This window comes from Natator depressus, chromosome 3, assembly GCF_965152275.1.
Source record: "Natator depressus isolate rNatDep1 chromosome 3, rNatDep2.hap1, whole genome shotgun sequence".
Classification (NCBI taxonomy): Eukaryota; Metazoa; Chordata; order Testudines; family Cheloniidae; genus Natator; species Natator depressus.
This window is the reverse complement of record NC_134236.1, coordinates 121834433-121851090: the sequence shown is the minus strand read 5'-3', so window position 1 is coordinate 121851090 and position 16658 is coordinate 121834433. Positions and strand designations below refer to the sequence as shown.

General features: G+C 41.2%; 1 protein-coding gene across 4 annotated transcripts in view; it reads left to right on the top strand.

Annotated features, from left to right (window-relative positions):
* The window catches only part of AGPAT4 (1-acylglycerol-3-phosphate O-acyltransferase 4), a 123219-nt gene that overhangs the window by 49904 nt on the left and 56657 nt on the right, over positions 1–16658 (top strand). The window contains exon 1 of one of the 4 annotated variants that reach the window (XM_074948731.1): positions 16159–16257. The exons of the other annotated variants lie outside the window; for them this stretch is intronic. The gene's annotated coding sequence lies outside the window, so the exon portion shown is untranslated. Of the gene's footprint in view, positions 1–16158; positions 16258–16658 lie in introns of those variants that run through there. 4 annotated transcript variants of the gene reach the window in all.

The window sequence follows — 16658 nt, the reverse complement described above, 5'->3', positions numbered from 1 at the left end:
GTACTTCCAGTTCCAAATGAGGTGTGTTGTTGTTGGGTCAGTTTGTAACTTGGAGATTCCGTTGTACCATTGTTTGTTTTCCCATAGTAACAGTGGTTTCTGGCCACTGCAGTCCAGTGATGTGTCATCAAGTACTTAACTGCACCTCCCTTCCTGCTGGCTTGAGAGTTAATATACATCACTGTAATAAAGCACAAAGTTCCATGGCTGCCATGTTTGTAGGGTTCACTCTATCTAGTAGGTCTAAATGTGATTTGGAAGCACCTTGTGTGGGTCTTAGTTTCCTCTGTGGGGTGAGCATTTCCTTCTGCCCATATAGCCTTTCTTGTTGCTAATGTTCATCAAGAGAGGATAAAGGGTCCAATCCTTACTCATTTAAATAAACTCTTTATTCATGTAACTAAGCAACAACCAAGGAGAAAAGGGTTTGTGTGAGGATCAAAGCAGTAATTAAGCTTTAGTTTTGCAACATATTTTTCAAATCCGATCCTCAGCTGGTGTAAATCAGCATTGCTCCACTGTAGTCAATAGTGTTACATTGATTTACACCAGTTGACCAGCTGGCTCAGCTATGTAAATGTTAGTTGTAAAGAAAAAAACTCACTTGCCCATGTGTACTATAAGAACTGGTATCTAATTTTGATGGTTGCTAAAACACTTTTCTCAGTTTTTAAATTACATTCAGGTCTTTCATTTCTAAGTGTGGGGTGTTTTTGTTTTGTTTTTTGTTTTTTTTGTATTATTTTTATAATGATCACAGTGTGGGTTACATAGTTTGATTAATTTCGTTAAGAAAATGCTGGGTTTTTGCTCTCATTTCATTTTAAATAGCAGGATAACTTGTATTCTAATATTCCAATCCACTTTCTCATGTCAGAGGGGCATTTCATACAAAACAATACCATATACGTTTATTATTATAGGATTCTCTATGAGCATGCTGCTTCCTCCTAAAGAATCTTTGTATAGTGGCATCCAGTTCATAACACACACCTCTTCAGTACATTCATCTTTTCCTGAAAATTGCCTCCTATTGAGGAGGGAGCATACTTAATGTTTTTGGTTTCTTTTAAAGAAAATCTGTGGTGTGCATTCTTTGGGTGTCATAAGGCAACAATACTTCGTAATTTTAGGATAGGCCTCATGCTACTTGATGTGAAATTTGATAAGGGATGTTGCTTATTTGGAAAGAGACATAGACCAGGAGTACAAAAAGTTGTGTGTTTCTCTTTTCAATTTATAAAAAAAAATTTTTCTCTAACTTTTTAAATTTTCATCAATTTGTCATGACATTTTTTAACATTCTTAATACCAATTAAGTTTCTCCATTTTCTGCTGACACTAAACAGTCCTATATATAATTATATTCCTTTTGAGTCTTAAAATATTTAATTCTTAGTTTCTCCTGTCTCTGTAATCCCCTTATATTCACCTCTTACACAGGGTGTATTTACAATGAACGTGGGGAGGCCAGCATCAAAACGTTTTCCTGTTTAACACAGTTAAGGTTATTGTGTGGTGACTTCCTCAAGCTATATCGTTACTTCTGGGACAAGCCAATGCATTTAAAGGAAACCAATAGCTCTTCCTGCTAAGGCTAATGGAAGTGGCATGTCTGACTGGCTGCTCAGCTTAGCACTGAGTGGAAAGAGGACTCCTATTACAATTATAACAGGCAAATACAATACAGTCCTGTTCTCCAGAAGGAGGCAGCATGCCTTCTGGTGCTGGCAAGGTCTGTTTGTGATTAAACAGGATGCAGCCTTTAATCATTATGACCATATCAGATTGCAGTTCACCACATAACTCAAATGATACAGTTTGCTAGGGAAGCTGTTCAGTGCAGGTGCCTTTGAATGTAGGCACACGACATTGTGTCTCAGGTGATCGTGCAGAAGGAACAGGTGGGTAGTGCTACCATGCATATTATTTCTGGAGCTGTTGCATTGTCCCATTGGGAATACAAAGTGGGAGGCTCATAAAGCCCTCTTGCAGGTTCTTTTAGTCTGAGCTGTAAAAGGTAATGGTTAGATGAATTAGTGGAGTCTCAACATGTGAACATCACTTGCTTTCGGGTTTTCCAAACACATTAGCGTCTCTCTCTTCTGGTTGCACTATGTAAATTTTGGGGAGGAATTAATGGAATGCAGTCAGGTTAGGCAGATTTTTTTTTTTTTAAACCAAGTGTCCTTACCTATGGTACAAAGAGTGGCTTACATTAAAAATGAATGAAATATTACATCATTGTTTTTCACCACTTTTACTGTATATATTCTTTTGGCATTTCTTTTCAGTGAGGAAAAGAGACTGCTTTTTAAATATCTAGTCAATTTGAAGGTTTTATGTACTATGCACAAAGCTGCAACATTTAGGTTGCAATTGTTGAAAAGGATTTTTCTTCTCTTTTTTTTTTTTTTGTATGCATGGAAACCATTTCTATTGGTCTCAATTTGAACCCAGTTCTGACCTGACAATGTCCCTTTAAAGAAGAATTGGTAAAGATCACTGAGTTTGGGGTGGGGGACATGCTAAGAAAGTAAAATAAACTCTGGGCCACAGTTCTGGTCCCTCAAGAGACATGTGATACTCTAAGTTACAAGCCAAGAGTCTGGGAATCCAAGAAATCTAAATAAAAAGTGGGTGGTTGTGCTCTGAGCAGTGTTTTCAGAGTGGCAGAGGTGGAATGATTATTCTGCATTAGCTTAAATCACAATTAAATCCAGTGTAAACAGTGCAGGTGCTAAGATGCTTTAGTTTAAAATACTGTTGCTACAGCACAGCTCTTATGATGAATCCCTAAAGCACGATATAACATGCTGTGCATGAGAAGCCAGATCATAATGCTGCCTTCTCTTGCCTCCCAAAAAGAAATTATTTGTAGCATTTCATTATATCAAGACTTGAGGATTTATTAGGAATACATACGGTACATAGAAATGATGACATGTCGGCAAACTGACGTGGACCGTGAAAGGAGGCTTCCACTGCCCGCATTGTTCCTGTTCTACAGATTCATGGAAAACTGTGGTCTCTGTCTGCCAATCCTGCACATCTCACCTGTGCTGAATTCATTCCAGAGGAGAAATAATTTTCATTTTTCTCTCTCTAATCACACCTCCAAGATACTTACACTATTGCACATTCAGATAATGGGTGATAATCTGATTCTTCTAATCTCTCTGTTTTTATACTGGTTTAGATATACTCTTTAGAAACATAGGACTGGAAGGGACTTCCTAGGTTATCAAGGCAATCCCCTGCTATTGCACCCATTAATAAAGTTAAACCACCACACAAAAACCCAAACCACAAATTGTAGTATTACAGACTTCCCTGGGCTTTTATTTCCCCCCCCCCCCCCCCCCGGTTCCATAATCAAACTATCCCTCTCTTCCCATAGCCAGTCTCTGTTCCAGACTGCTTTCTATACCAATCCCTAGTCTCTGTTCTGCTCTCTATCCCCAGTGCTTGTCTCCTAGCTGAATTGAACTATCACTTCCCCTCAGTCACTGAAGGGGCTGGTTGAGCACCACTTGGGAGCAAGACAAGAAACTAGCTGCAGTGAAATTGTGTTCTTGGTTTGAGGTTTCAGAAGATGTGGAGAGAGGGGGAATGAATGGCTAGGAAATGGAGCAGCTACTGTTCCTCCCTTGTTCAAACTAATTTCTGTTCAGTTTTGGATTAAGCTGAGGAGGACAACCTACTTTTACACAAAAGCAATGAGTATTTTGTAAAATCAGGTGTGGTGATAAAGGCTAATTTAAAAAAAAACAAAAAAAAAAAACTTGAAAATGCTGATTCCCACTTCCTGGAGTGTTTTGTTTTAAAGCACTAATGAAGCATTTAAATATCAGCTCCATGTGGGAGGAGATGTTGAATGCGGTGCTGGCCAATAAGTATTGCGTTCTTAGAGAAGCATTTCATGAGGCATGAAAACATAATCTCATGAGGGCATACCCTGATACCCTGGGCTTTTGCTCATAACAATGTAGGTAACATAATGAACTACAAAAACTTATTATTGCAGCGTTAAGGTTGCACAGTCAAAATCGTCAACCAGGAAATACAAACATTAAGGGTCCAATAACACCATTAGTTTGACCACAGTACACATTTTGTTTGTTCTGTGGTGTACACTGTAGAAGACCAGTTTTTCAAACTCTGGTCTATGGGCCACTAATGGATGGTGAAATTACTTGTAGATAACTGGCGGATCTCATGGTGCTGGCTCCAGCTGCTCAGGGGCATTAAATATTGCCTTGATACTTATATCTTCCTGTGAACACTTACTGTAGTTGCCACAGGGTCCCTGTGTAATCACAAATAGGGGTATATTATCCAAGCAGTCGTGGGTGGGTCTGCAAAGCAATCTGTTTTGTCAACTTTCATTACCTTATTGTAAATCTTATTTGTCTTCTCTTAAAGAGCCAGCTCTAAGAGTCATGTCATTATGTGACAATCTCAGCTTTCATTTCAAACAAAAGAGTAAATTTCTAGCTCTCATAGTTAAGGCTCAGATTTTGTCATGGATATTTTTAGTAAAAATCACAGACTGGTCACAGGTGATAAACAAAAATTCATGGAAGCCCGTGACCAGTCCGTGATTTTTACTAAAAATATCCCTGACAAAACAGGGAGGGAGGAGAGTCCAGCAGCTGGGCTGCTGCAGGGTCACTCTGCCCTCCCTCTGCTGCCCCCCACAGCTGGGCAGCTGTGGGGAGCCTAGCTGCCCACGGCGAGTGGGAGCTTTGGGGGACCCCCAGGGAGCTCCGGGGTCCCCTGCTGCCCAGTGGCTAGAAACTGCTGGGGGCTTCTGGTAGCAGCAGCTGAGAGCTACAGGGCTACTTGCTGACAGCAGTCTGGCCCCAGGGCAGAAAATGTCATGGAGGTCTCTGGAAGTCATGGATTCTGTGACCTCTGTGACATAATCGTAACCCTACTCCTAGTTGCAGAAAAATGCTTGAAAACATGAATCCTAAAACCTCCAAAACCAGATGGCAAATACATTTAAAAATATATATATATATATATATTTTTTTTCTGAAAGCTCATAATTTTTATGCCAATCTCATGACTTTTTAGGGCCTGATTTATGATTTTTGAATACTTGGGATCTGCAACACTGTCATCTCTCCATTAAGATAAGTTTGAGAGCTTCTGTTTTAGGACTTAAACAATAATAAATTACGCTACACAGTGACCAGAAAAACACAAACTGGAACTGCCACATATGTACCGTGTGGTCAAGTTAACATTGCTGTTGAAACCTTAACTTCTGCATGTCTTGGGCTATAAGTTTTTACACTCAGCTCTGGGTTGAGTGATGCAGAGCATTGCCATCTTAGGAGGAGCCCCAGGAGAGAGTGCTCTGAAACCTGTGGGTTGGATTGTTCTTTGCCAAGTTCCAGTGAGGCTTGCCTTTGTGTTATAATAGAAATGAGGAGAAAGTAGTATTGGCTCTTTTATGTAGCTGGATGGGTGAAAATCAACCAGCGAGACTTGCTGAGCAGTGCCATCAAATACCGTGTTCTTCTTTGAGTGATGTCCCCAGGGGTACTCCACTGTGGGTGCGGCAGTGCCTTTCTGGCTGGAGTCTGAGATTTTCAATGGCAGTGCCCGTTGGACGCACAGGCACACCTCCCCTCCCCCCGCGCTGTGCGCAGGTAGTGTAAATAGCGCTGAGTAGTCCCACCACCCGCAGTTCCTTCTCTACCACCTGCAGTGTGGAACGGAACAGTTAGCAGAGCCCACTTTTGTTGTTTAGATAGACTCTTACCTGTTTTTCTCCTCTCGTTGTTAGTTCGCTGCTTCATTTTCTTTTCTTCTCCTTCATCCTTTTAAAAAAAAAAAAAATTAGTTTTTTTTTGTTTTCCCTAATTCCCATCAGGGAAGCTACTCCTTCACCCTTATGCCTGGCTCCTCTGGGTTTAAGAAGTGTGTGTTGTGCAGGCTACATTCTCTGTAATGGATGGCCACTCCCAGTGTATCCATTGACTGGGAGAGGGACATGTTTCCCAGAAGTGTTCCTACTTTCTGGGCTTAAAGCCAAGAGCAAGGAAAGACGGGGACCTTAAACTCAAACTATTCCTTATGGAAAGTCCCTGCGACCAGCGTCGGACCCTGGTTCTTACTCGTCACCGGAGAGACCCTCACGCTGAAAAGGTCATCTGCCGACCCTCCCTCCCCTTGTCCAAGTAAGGGAAGATCATCCTCTGACCAGGCTGATGCCAAGAAGAGAGTGGTCCCTCCCTCAGCTCCTGAGGCGCAAACTGCAGGAATGCCGTCTCTGGCTAGAGCAGTGGTGCTAACGGCTTCTGACAAGAGACGTGAGGCTGCACCTAGACCAGTGGTTCTCAACCTATTTACCATTGTGGGCTGCACCCAATACTACCTGGATGGCCCTGAGGATGTCACATGGGCCACAGCTCTGTGCTGATTGGGCCCTAAGTGGCCCATGGGCCACCGGTTGAGAACTACTGTCCTAGACTGACAACCTCAGCCCCTGAAAGTAAGTCTAAGGACTGTGCCAGGGCGAAGCAGCAGTTATCGCGCCACCTCCTGTTGTGGGTGACCGAAGTGAGCCCTTTATCTCCTCGGCAGCTCCAGGTCCATTTCTGGCACCAAGGATGCAGTTGGTACTGGCAAAACAGCTGGCTCCAGTGAAGCCCTCGGCCCCGATGCTGCACACAGCACTGAAGCTCTCAGCTCCAAGAGAGACTCTCTAGCCAGGTTACAAACTCCTACTAAAGGTACGGCTCCGAAAAGCTCTCTGGCACCATCTGCTGACTTTTCCATATCACACCTTGGCACTGTGCTCAACACAGGCACTAAAGAGAGATCACCCACAAGAATTCACACAGCTGTATCTGACACTCCGGATTCTCCACTCCTCAGACAGGAGGTGTCCCAAGTCTCACCCACTTCTCAATCAACACACTCTTCATGCTCTCCCACAGGGACAGCACCTCCTTTCCTTAGTCCCTTGTCCTCATCGACATCACTATCAACTCTCTTGCCCCATCAACATCAGGACAATTGACATCAACTTACCAGCCTTACCCTGCTGCACTTAAGGGCACCCAGTCTTTTCAGGCCCCACCATGGATGCAACCATATATTCCCCCACACACACACCATTGGCCATATTGGGGCCCCTGGGCCATGTATAGGGCACAATTTGGTAATCCCCCACTGCTGCAAACATGCCGGTCTCCATCAATCCCCTCCTCAACAATCTCTCGACCTCCAGAACCACAGCCACCACTGGGGGAGGAACTGGAAGGAGAGCAGGATGAAGAGGTATCTCCAGTCCTCCCATTTCCTTCATCTTCACCTGATGAAGTAGTCATGCCGCCACCTCCCACAGTGGCTGATGATTTTTGTCACTTTCAGGAGTTGTTCCTTGACCACCTCAAGTGGAATGTGTAGGGAGTCAGCCACTCTAAGAAACAACAACACAAACTGATTGACATTCTCCATACCTCCTCAACAACAAAAATTGCCCTACCTAGTAACAGTATACTACTTGAACGTGCAAACCTTCTTTGTCAGACGCCAGCCTCTGTCTCCCCCTACGTGCAAATGGGCAGATAGGAAATATTATGTACCTGCAAAAAATGCGGAGTTTTTATTTTCACATCCCGCCCTGAATTCCCTCATGGTGAATGCGGTGCGAGAGAAGGGCCATCAATGCCAATCCCAATCCGAAGATGCTCCACACGTGGGGCACCATTTGGTCTAGGGCCGGCCCTCGTGTCATCAATATGGTACTCTAAGAGTAGCTGCCCTCTGAGTCAGTGTCAGAACTGAGTACAGTGGGTGAGCTCAAATAGAAATTGAGTGGAATAATTCCCAAACTTTCACTTACTAATTGGCTTTCAAGGCACATGCCACAGAGTAGCTGCTCCCTCACAAAATGTGTGCAGTATATTACACACATAGGAATTCTATATTGTTAGGGGCATGGAGAAGGAGTTAGAAAGGTCAAGCTAAATAACAAGGTCAACATTACTTTCTCTGCTAAAATCAAGAGGGAGTGGTGGGGATACTGCTTCAGATCAAACCGCTTTGAATGTCTTCTACAGAATCAGAGAAAGGAGGCTGTAATGCCACAGAAGCAGCACTTCACCATCCTACCCTCCCACCACTTGGATCTTCTGGGTTTCCTTTTCCGTTCTGCCCACAGATGATGGGTCCCAAGTAACTTGTTTTCAATGTCCCATGTAAAATTTTAAATAAAACTTGGGTGGGGGAAGGGTGGAATCTACAGAGAACAAACTCTCTAGAATTGTACGTGGGTATTTCTCTGAAAGTAACCATGTTATTCTCAGTATTTCATGAGGTGTCACTATCTCTTATGGAAAGAGACAAGTAAAACAAAGATGACTACTTGAAAGAGGAACTCGTTAGTTAATTTTCTCTTCAATTACCGCTTGTGCCCCTTTCCGTGCTACCTACTTTTAGGCCTTAAGATCAACTCTGTTTCTTTGCGCATATTTTTCTGCACATCCTATTTAGCAGTCCCTTTGGAGTGTGGACCTCAGATAATGTCTATTTATCTCATTTCAAAGGTCTTTGTCGCTGACCCAGTGTGTATTACTTCTAGGAATCCAGTTTATGTTTTTAGAGTAAAAATATGAGCCACCAGCTTGAAGCAGTCACAGTATCAACAAGAATCTTAACCTCACACACAGAGAGAGAACAGTTTTCTGTCTGTTTGTTTTTAAAACTGGTTCTCAAACAAATAGCCCAAAATATGAAACCGGGTCAGATCCTCAGCTGGTGTAAGTCCATTGGCGTCAGTAGAGCTATGCTGATTTATCCTGGTTGAAGATCAAGACCAGATTCTCTGTTATATTGGGTCCCATGTACCACTCAGACAGCATAAAAGGAATGGATTCTGACTGTGGCTGGGTGGCCGTTTCCCCACCCAGCAGGATCCCTGGGCTACTCTCCTGGAAGGTAGGTTGGTGGGCTTCCCTAGCATTCGGAGACTTTTCGGTACATCTACACTGCACATTCTGTACGGCGGCATGTAGACTACGTATGCTACACGCCCCTAGCATGGGTATGAATACCAGTGTACACAGTGAGACACTGCTTAGGCGAGTAAAGACATGCCTGAACTCTGTGGATATGCACTCTACATGGCTCTGTACATGCCCAAGCAGTGCTCTCCCTATCTATACTGCTGTTTTTAGTAGCGTCATGTACTGCTGCTGGAGCCTTTCCCCACACAGCCTGCTTTCCACTGCAGCGTGCAGCTACATGTAGCCTATAAGTCACCCCCAGTGATGTGCAATGTAGTTGTAGCCTTTCTCTCCATTCTGCTATGGAACAAAATCTTTTTCAAAAATCTCCGACGTTTTCGTGGAACAGAAATTCCATTCCAGCTCAGCTCTAATTATTAATGTACACAAGCACAACCTTAGAGCCTGAAACCCAGGGCTGCCTTCATATTCTTATTGCTGATCCTATGGTGTGGAATCTCCTTCCCTGTTTTCTGTGCCATGTATTCATATCCTGAGGAATTAACATAGTACTAGGCTTTATGAATGGCTCTTGCTACAGCATTGTCTGCTAGTTTTGCCTTGTTTTTAATTTTTGTTGCAGTGTAAGTGTGTGGTAACTTCTGCTTTAGCAACAAACCCATGGGAAAAACCAAATTAAAACTGTCCTCTTTCTGGGTGCCTTCTTAATATTCATGTTAGATTAAATGAAGCCCTATGTAAAGGGAAGACGTGTTGCTGAGTTTTAGAACAGGCCATGTGTTTGCAAAATCTGCAATTATAACATTTTAAAAAATTGAATACGCTACTAAGATGGATTGCATACCCATCATTTTCCCCTTTAATTATTGAAAACAATTTCATATGCTTAACCTAATACGTAAGTATTTCTGTGACTTATCAAGCATGTCTCATGGAACAGAAGTCTTTACTAAAAGTAATCTACACATACAATACAGTTTTAAATTATTTTAATAGAACCATCTTTTTAAAATGCATTTCTTTGAAATAGGAAATAGCAAGCATCAATAGACTGATTTCCCCCCACCCCTTTAAAAAAAATTAAGTGAAATTAGTTCTGGGTAAAGGTGTCCTGGAGACTTTTTAAAAATGTAGGAATGTTGAGCTGGGTAGGATTGAAATACTACAGGTCAAGGGGCCAAGAATCTTTATACAAATTAGTTACTACCCTTTGGATCAGGGCAATGAAGTGCTAGAGAAAACAGAAATAGCATCTGTCTGTGTAAATACATGAATGTCATGCTTGTCACTCTACTATCAGAATTTTGCAAAGATTATCACGAGCATAGTGTAAAGATCCTCTTGTGTTCTGATTTCCTTCCTCCTTCCCCAGAGACAAAGGGATTTCTTTTCTTTTCTTTTCTTTTTTCTACCTTCCTTCCTTCCTTTGCTGTTCATGTCAGAGTGGAGGTGGGAACGTTTTAGGTTAGGAACCACAGTGAAAGCTGGAAATTTGAATTTGGCAAAGATCAATTGGAGTATTCAAGCACTGAGTGGAAAAAAGCGCAAGGGTTTTACAGAAGCTGTTTGTTGGAAGAGGATGTTTATAGCAATATGTGTTAGAGACAACTATGAGGAATAATATTTCAGGTTTAATTTTGTCCAATGAAGAAAGACTAAGTGAAGTAGATATTAGGTTAATCTGAGATCACCGCATAGTAAACGTCTAAATTTCAGTCATTGGAGGAATTTTAGATACAAATACAAGCATATTGAACTTAAGAGAAGTTCAGTTTTATAAAATGTTGAATATACTTTGGGCTCAATTGTGTAGTTCCTATTTACATAGTCAGTACTATTTATTTTACTGTAATTTAGTGTAATAAAAAACATATATCTATATCTATCTATCTATATACACACACGCGCGCACACACACACGGTGTATATATATATATTACCAATTATTTAAAATTACAAACTCCAATGTGCAGTTGTCAGTTCGCCTCTGTCCCTAAACAGTGGCTCTCTGAAATCAGACGGACTGCTTGATTCAGTAAAAACTGCAGGATTCAGCCCTGAATGAATTTGATTGGTTATATTTATTAGCAGGTGTGGTATTCTTTATATGAACACCGGCTAAAGGATGAAGAGTTTTTGGAGTTGGCTCAGGGGACATGTATATCACTTATACAAAATTAAATATCAAATTTTAAAATGATTCATAGAATCATAGAATATCAGGGTTGGAAGGGACCTCAGGAGGTCATCTAGTCCAACCCCCTATAAGTTTTTAAGTTGTGAGCACAACTAGAACCCTAAAAGCATTACAGGGACACTGACTGCAGCACTGGTATAATTTTATAAGATAATATGTAGAGGGCCTGATTCTCTGTTGCCTTACATATTTTATTGTCACTTACCCTAGTGCACAGTGGGTGCAAAATGCTCCAAAATCCTATTACGCTTGCTTTGTACTGGTGTAAGTGATTGACTGTGCAGGGGAAGAGCAACAGAGAATAAAGCCTAGGGAACGTAAAGGGTTTCCAAAGAACAAAAGGAAAAATGAAGATCAGAGATGGGTATTTCAGTAGAAAATTTCAACTTTTCGGTTTAAAGAAATCAAAATTTGGCATATTTCTATTCTGAAATGCTGCCATGATGCCTCATGGGAGTTGTAATTTGTATGCTTCAGACACCCATTTTCTTCTATAGACCTGGCTTCCTTGTCAGACTGCATTTCCTGTGACCTTTCCAGCTCTCGCCTTTTGTGGAGGGAAGGTGGTGCATCATGGGAGGTGTAGTCAGGGTGGGGACCCCAGCCTATAGAGCAGAATGGGGACATGAAACAACAAACTCAAACTCTTGAGAGGCATTGTGGCAGCATATCCCATCTGAAATATTTTGGATTTGGGGCATTTGATTCTTTTTATTAAGAAGTGTAAATTTTCTGTGGAAAGCAGAAACTTTTTGTTGGAAAGACCTTGTAAAACAATTTAGTCTGAAAATTTTCAATTGGTGCTAGCTGTGCACTTGAGAAAAAGTTGATGTATGGTTTACAGCATGGCTGATTTGCAAAAAGAATGTTTAATTGAAGGGGAGGGTTACAGCTAATTTGCACTGGTCAGCAGCAGTGCAGAGGAGGTGGGCTGAGTGTGTGTGTGTGTGTGAATGACTTTGTGCTGTTGAGCTGCCACAGCAAGTTGCCAAATAATAAATTACTATAGCAGTCTGTGGGAGTAAGCTGGTAGCATGATAGTTTATTGCAAACTGGCACTAGGGAGTGTCACATGACAATCACAAAGAGAAAAAGGTCTAGAGGAATTTTAAAAAAAAGGAGTGGGAAGAATAAGCGGGGGGCGGGGAATGTTAAGAACTTCAGAGACTGCTTTTTTGGCATTTAATAAAAAAGCATACAGTGTTACTCTGGGGCATGTTTTCTGCAACAGCTGAACAAGTACGTCAATTATAAATAACTAGGCAAACAGGAGGCAAAAGGTTTAATCCTGCAGTATTTTCTCAGGCAAAAATCATACAGGATCACACCAAGGTAGCACAAATGGAGTCTTTCTGCTATGGAATGTATTTGAGGTTGAAAACATGTAATTAAAATGCTACATGCATGTGAAGTACCTGTATAATGAACGTCCTGATGTATTATTAGCTCAGTTCAGATTCTTTAAAAAAAAAAAAAAAAAAGAAAGTGACATTTGGAATAAAACAGGATGACCTTCATTAAAGGGTTCTTATCTAGATAACGTGTAGTTTGTTTGGAGAAGTCGTACACAATTATCTGTTCCCTTGAACTTCTTAAATGATTTAAGTGATGAATTGGGTAGCAAAAGAGGATAAGGGAATGAATTAACAGATTTTTTTCCCCCTTCCTCAACTGTATATAAAGCTGAGCAAAACCCCCCACCACAAATTTCCTTCCTCTCTGTGATCCTTATTGTTCTGCCCCTGCTACATAGTCTTAGAGATGCTATCAAAAATTACTCAGGCTTTAGTTTCAGTACTTTTTAAATGTTTTTTTTTAATTTGAGCAAAAAGCTAATAGAAAAATGTAAACTACAGGAGATGTAGGATTTCAAATTATAATAAAGGATTGTTTCTTATAGGGAATTTCTTAGCGGATCATTTCTGGAGGCTTAACCACATTTATTTTACTCATTTGTGTATCTTCATAGCATTCTCTCTCAAATGAAATACTTTGGTCCTTGTTAGAAACTGATGCTTTCCGAAACAGTGACATTTAGAAGCATTTTTTCATTAACATGGCTCAGACCCACCCTGCAATTTTAACCGCCACCTCTAACCATTGCAACAAAAGTTAGCAGGACGTTTCCTTGTCCTTTCCTGACAGTTAAATAGTTATTTGCTGTGATTATGAGTAAGCAGGAGACACTGGGAAGTCACTAGTAAACTGTATAAGACACCAGCTAGTCTTACCATGTTAAGATACTGCTGTCTGGATGGAGGATCCTATTAATCTGAGTTTAACATTAGCACATACAACGTGGCCTTTCTCCCCCCAGAACGATGTCATCCCAAAGCTTCAGGCAATTAATTACCAAAGGATTACTGAAAAAAGGAATATATTTGTTCTTGGCTATTCCCAGTTGTCTTGGTTTAGAAAACTAAACTGAAAAGATTTCAAAAGTGTTTCAAAGGCTGGCCTGGCTCCAATTTTTGCCTGAAGCTGGGACTGGACGACAGGGATGGATCGCTCGATAAAGTGCCCTGTTCTGTTCATTCCCGCTGAAGCACCTGGCATTAGCCTTTGTCAGAAGACAGGATACTGGGCTAGATGGATCATTGGTCTTACCCAGTATGGTCATTCTTATGTTCTTATTGTATACAAGTGTGGTTTTAATTTTTTTAATGGATCCAATTTTTCTCCTTTGTTTCCCAGACAACCACTCCACACTGTTCTTGGCAAGTATTCTTAGCTCTAGCATCTGTCCCTGAGAAAAAACACCAACACGGGACCTAATCTAGCTCTCACTGAAGTCAACAAGTGTTTTGTCTTTGTGTTGCTGGTACCAAGCACTCAAAAATGAAACTATAAAAATAGATAAATGTTGGGGTTTTTATTTGCCTTCTAGTTTCTGAGATGTTAGGGTGCACTCAAGTCACATTTTCAAGCTTTTTTCCACACCCAGGAGAGCTAGAAACTTTTATAAATGAATGTCAAGATTCTCATGGAATCTTGTGAATCCAGCATCTTGGGCTTAAAACAGAACACCAGATATTGAGACCCATGATACAACTGATAGTAGGCAACACTGCAATGACTTCAGTGCAAGCAATGCTGGACTAATAGATGGAAGCAACCTAGAAGCAAATAGCTGTCCCTTTTATTTACAGCCAAACTCTAGTCTTCACTTTGGATGCTTGTAAGTGTATGAAAGCAATGCCAGTATCTGTCTCTGGGCCGAATTCCAAGCAGATGTGTATATGATGATCAGCACAACTCGCTCATTGTGTTGATGTTGTAGTCTGTGTTGATGTGAACTAGGTACCTTTTATAGCGTGCCAGCAGGGTCTGTGCAGGGCAGGTAAAGCCCAGCATGTTTGTGTGGTTTAAAAATCTCACACCTCTAGTGTACTTTGGCATCATGTAGACAAGCCCCAAATGTAAAGGTGTCTAAGTTCGTGTAATGGGGTTGAATTGACAGTTCCCATGCCTCTGAATATGACCCTCTTTCTCTAACTACATCTTTACCTATGCACTCTGAGGCCAGGAGTAAAATTTTCAGAAGTACCTAAATCCCATTATCAAAAGTAACTTAAGCACTAATGAGTCTGTCTCATTGGAAGTCAGTGGAACTTAGGCACTTTTCAAAACGGGATTCAGGTGTTTTTGAAAATTTTACCATAGGCCGTTAGTAGAAAACTCGCACTAGTGTCACTAAATTGATATAAAATGACTTCATTTGTACCAGTGCAAATCCTTAAGATGAACGTACTTCACTTTAAATCACACTTAAACTGCTTTAGTTTAATGTGGTTTCAAAACCTGCTCCTAATAGCAGTGTTCTTCTTGAGAATGAAACCAATTGTTGTTTGCACTTAAACATTTCCACAAAGAGTTTGCAACCCAAACATTGTAGGGTTAGGCCTCTCCATGGGCACCAGAGTAACTAACTGTAAACCAAAGTGAAATTGACTCATCTATTTTCATTGTCCAGGCTGAGAGAAGTTCAGAAAGTAAACAAATAGCATAAGTGGGGAATAACCAATTAAACAATTACCTTTTTTTGTTTTAATAACATATGTTAGTGAAGTAGGAAAGGATTTTTTTCAAATAAATGATTTATAAACGGACAGTGTCCATTTAAATTTCACTTCCTCATCATTTCCCTTCATTTACACCATCCCATGCTATTGACTTGTCCATCTAGGGCCTGATCCAACTCCCATCAAATCCAGAGGGAGCCTTTCCATTTAGTACAGCAGAAGGTGGATTGGGTCCCTAATTCTGATCCAATTACATGGAGCGGGGTCTTCTGAGAAAGCTGCTGTTTGAGTAGCAAAGTGTGCAGCCTTAGACAAAGCTGGCAACAGTGTGGTTCTATGAAATGGGCACCCTGCCATAGAATGAGCCTTCCCAACTGACAGCTGTTCCAGTGTGTAACATACTTGACGTGCAGCTGCTAACATAATAGCTGACTGGCCCCTCCCTCCTCAGTATTAGCCCTGTTGGAAGGAGTGCCTCCTGTCTGTCAGCAGTAGGAAGGGCCATATTCAGAGAGGGTGCTCTGGCCCAGCAGAGAATGGGGTCAGTGCTACTGCCGCCTGGTTTGGACGAGTGCTTGAAGTGATAATCGTCACTGCTCATTTCACTCACATCAGTCTTTTAATATGGGCACTTGAGGCCCAGCCCAACCCAAGGGGAAAACATTGTGGCTTTGATCCCACCTGTCTGCTTCTCTGCCCAGCACTCTTGATTTGGCTGCCTGACCAGGAGGATAAACCTCTTGGTGAGTGTACAGAAGTCACCTGTTACCAAACAAACTACTGTTGTGTATTTATAGGGATATGATCTGGGGAGTGGGTATTCATTCTTCTCTTCTTCGTATCTGAAGAGGCAGAGGGTCAGGAGGCGGTTATCATGAGTGGTAATAATGGATGGTACCTTATGAACACCCTAGTACAAAATAATTGAATATGCAATTATATTTTTTCATATTGCAGATGAGATTAAGAGCCCTAGAGTCTGAGCCTGATCTAGCAAGATTCTGAACACCCCCAGAAGGCGGCTGAGATCAGGCCCTATGTGCTATAGGTAGACTTGGCCAAATGTGATTTATTTTTTTATTTTTATTTTTGTTTACAATTTTGATGGATAATATTTAAAGTTTTACAGTTGTGGGAAATTATTGGAGGGGAGGGTCAGATGATGACGGGTTTAGACGATATTTAATGACAGTAGACATTTGAGATTCAAAAAGTTAAAGCTTTATAACCATTAAAGTGCAAATTGTCAAATCACATGTCAAAATATACAAAGTAAATATCCTTAAATCAAACTGTTAAGTTCTCCAGCAGCATTTTTCTTTGCATATCTGTAAATTTTGATTGTTTTTTTTTTCATTGGGGTGTGTGTGTGTACAGTGAAATTGACATTTACTGGCGTTTACCGATAAACAATCTAATCCTTCCAAGCCTAGCTATAGGTTGTTGGTT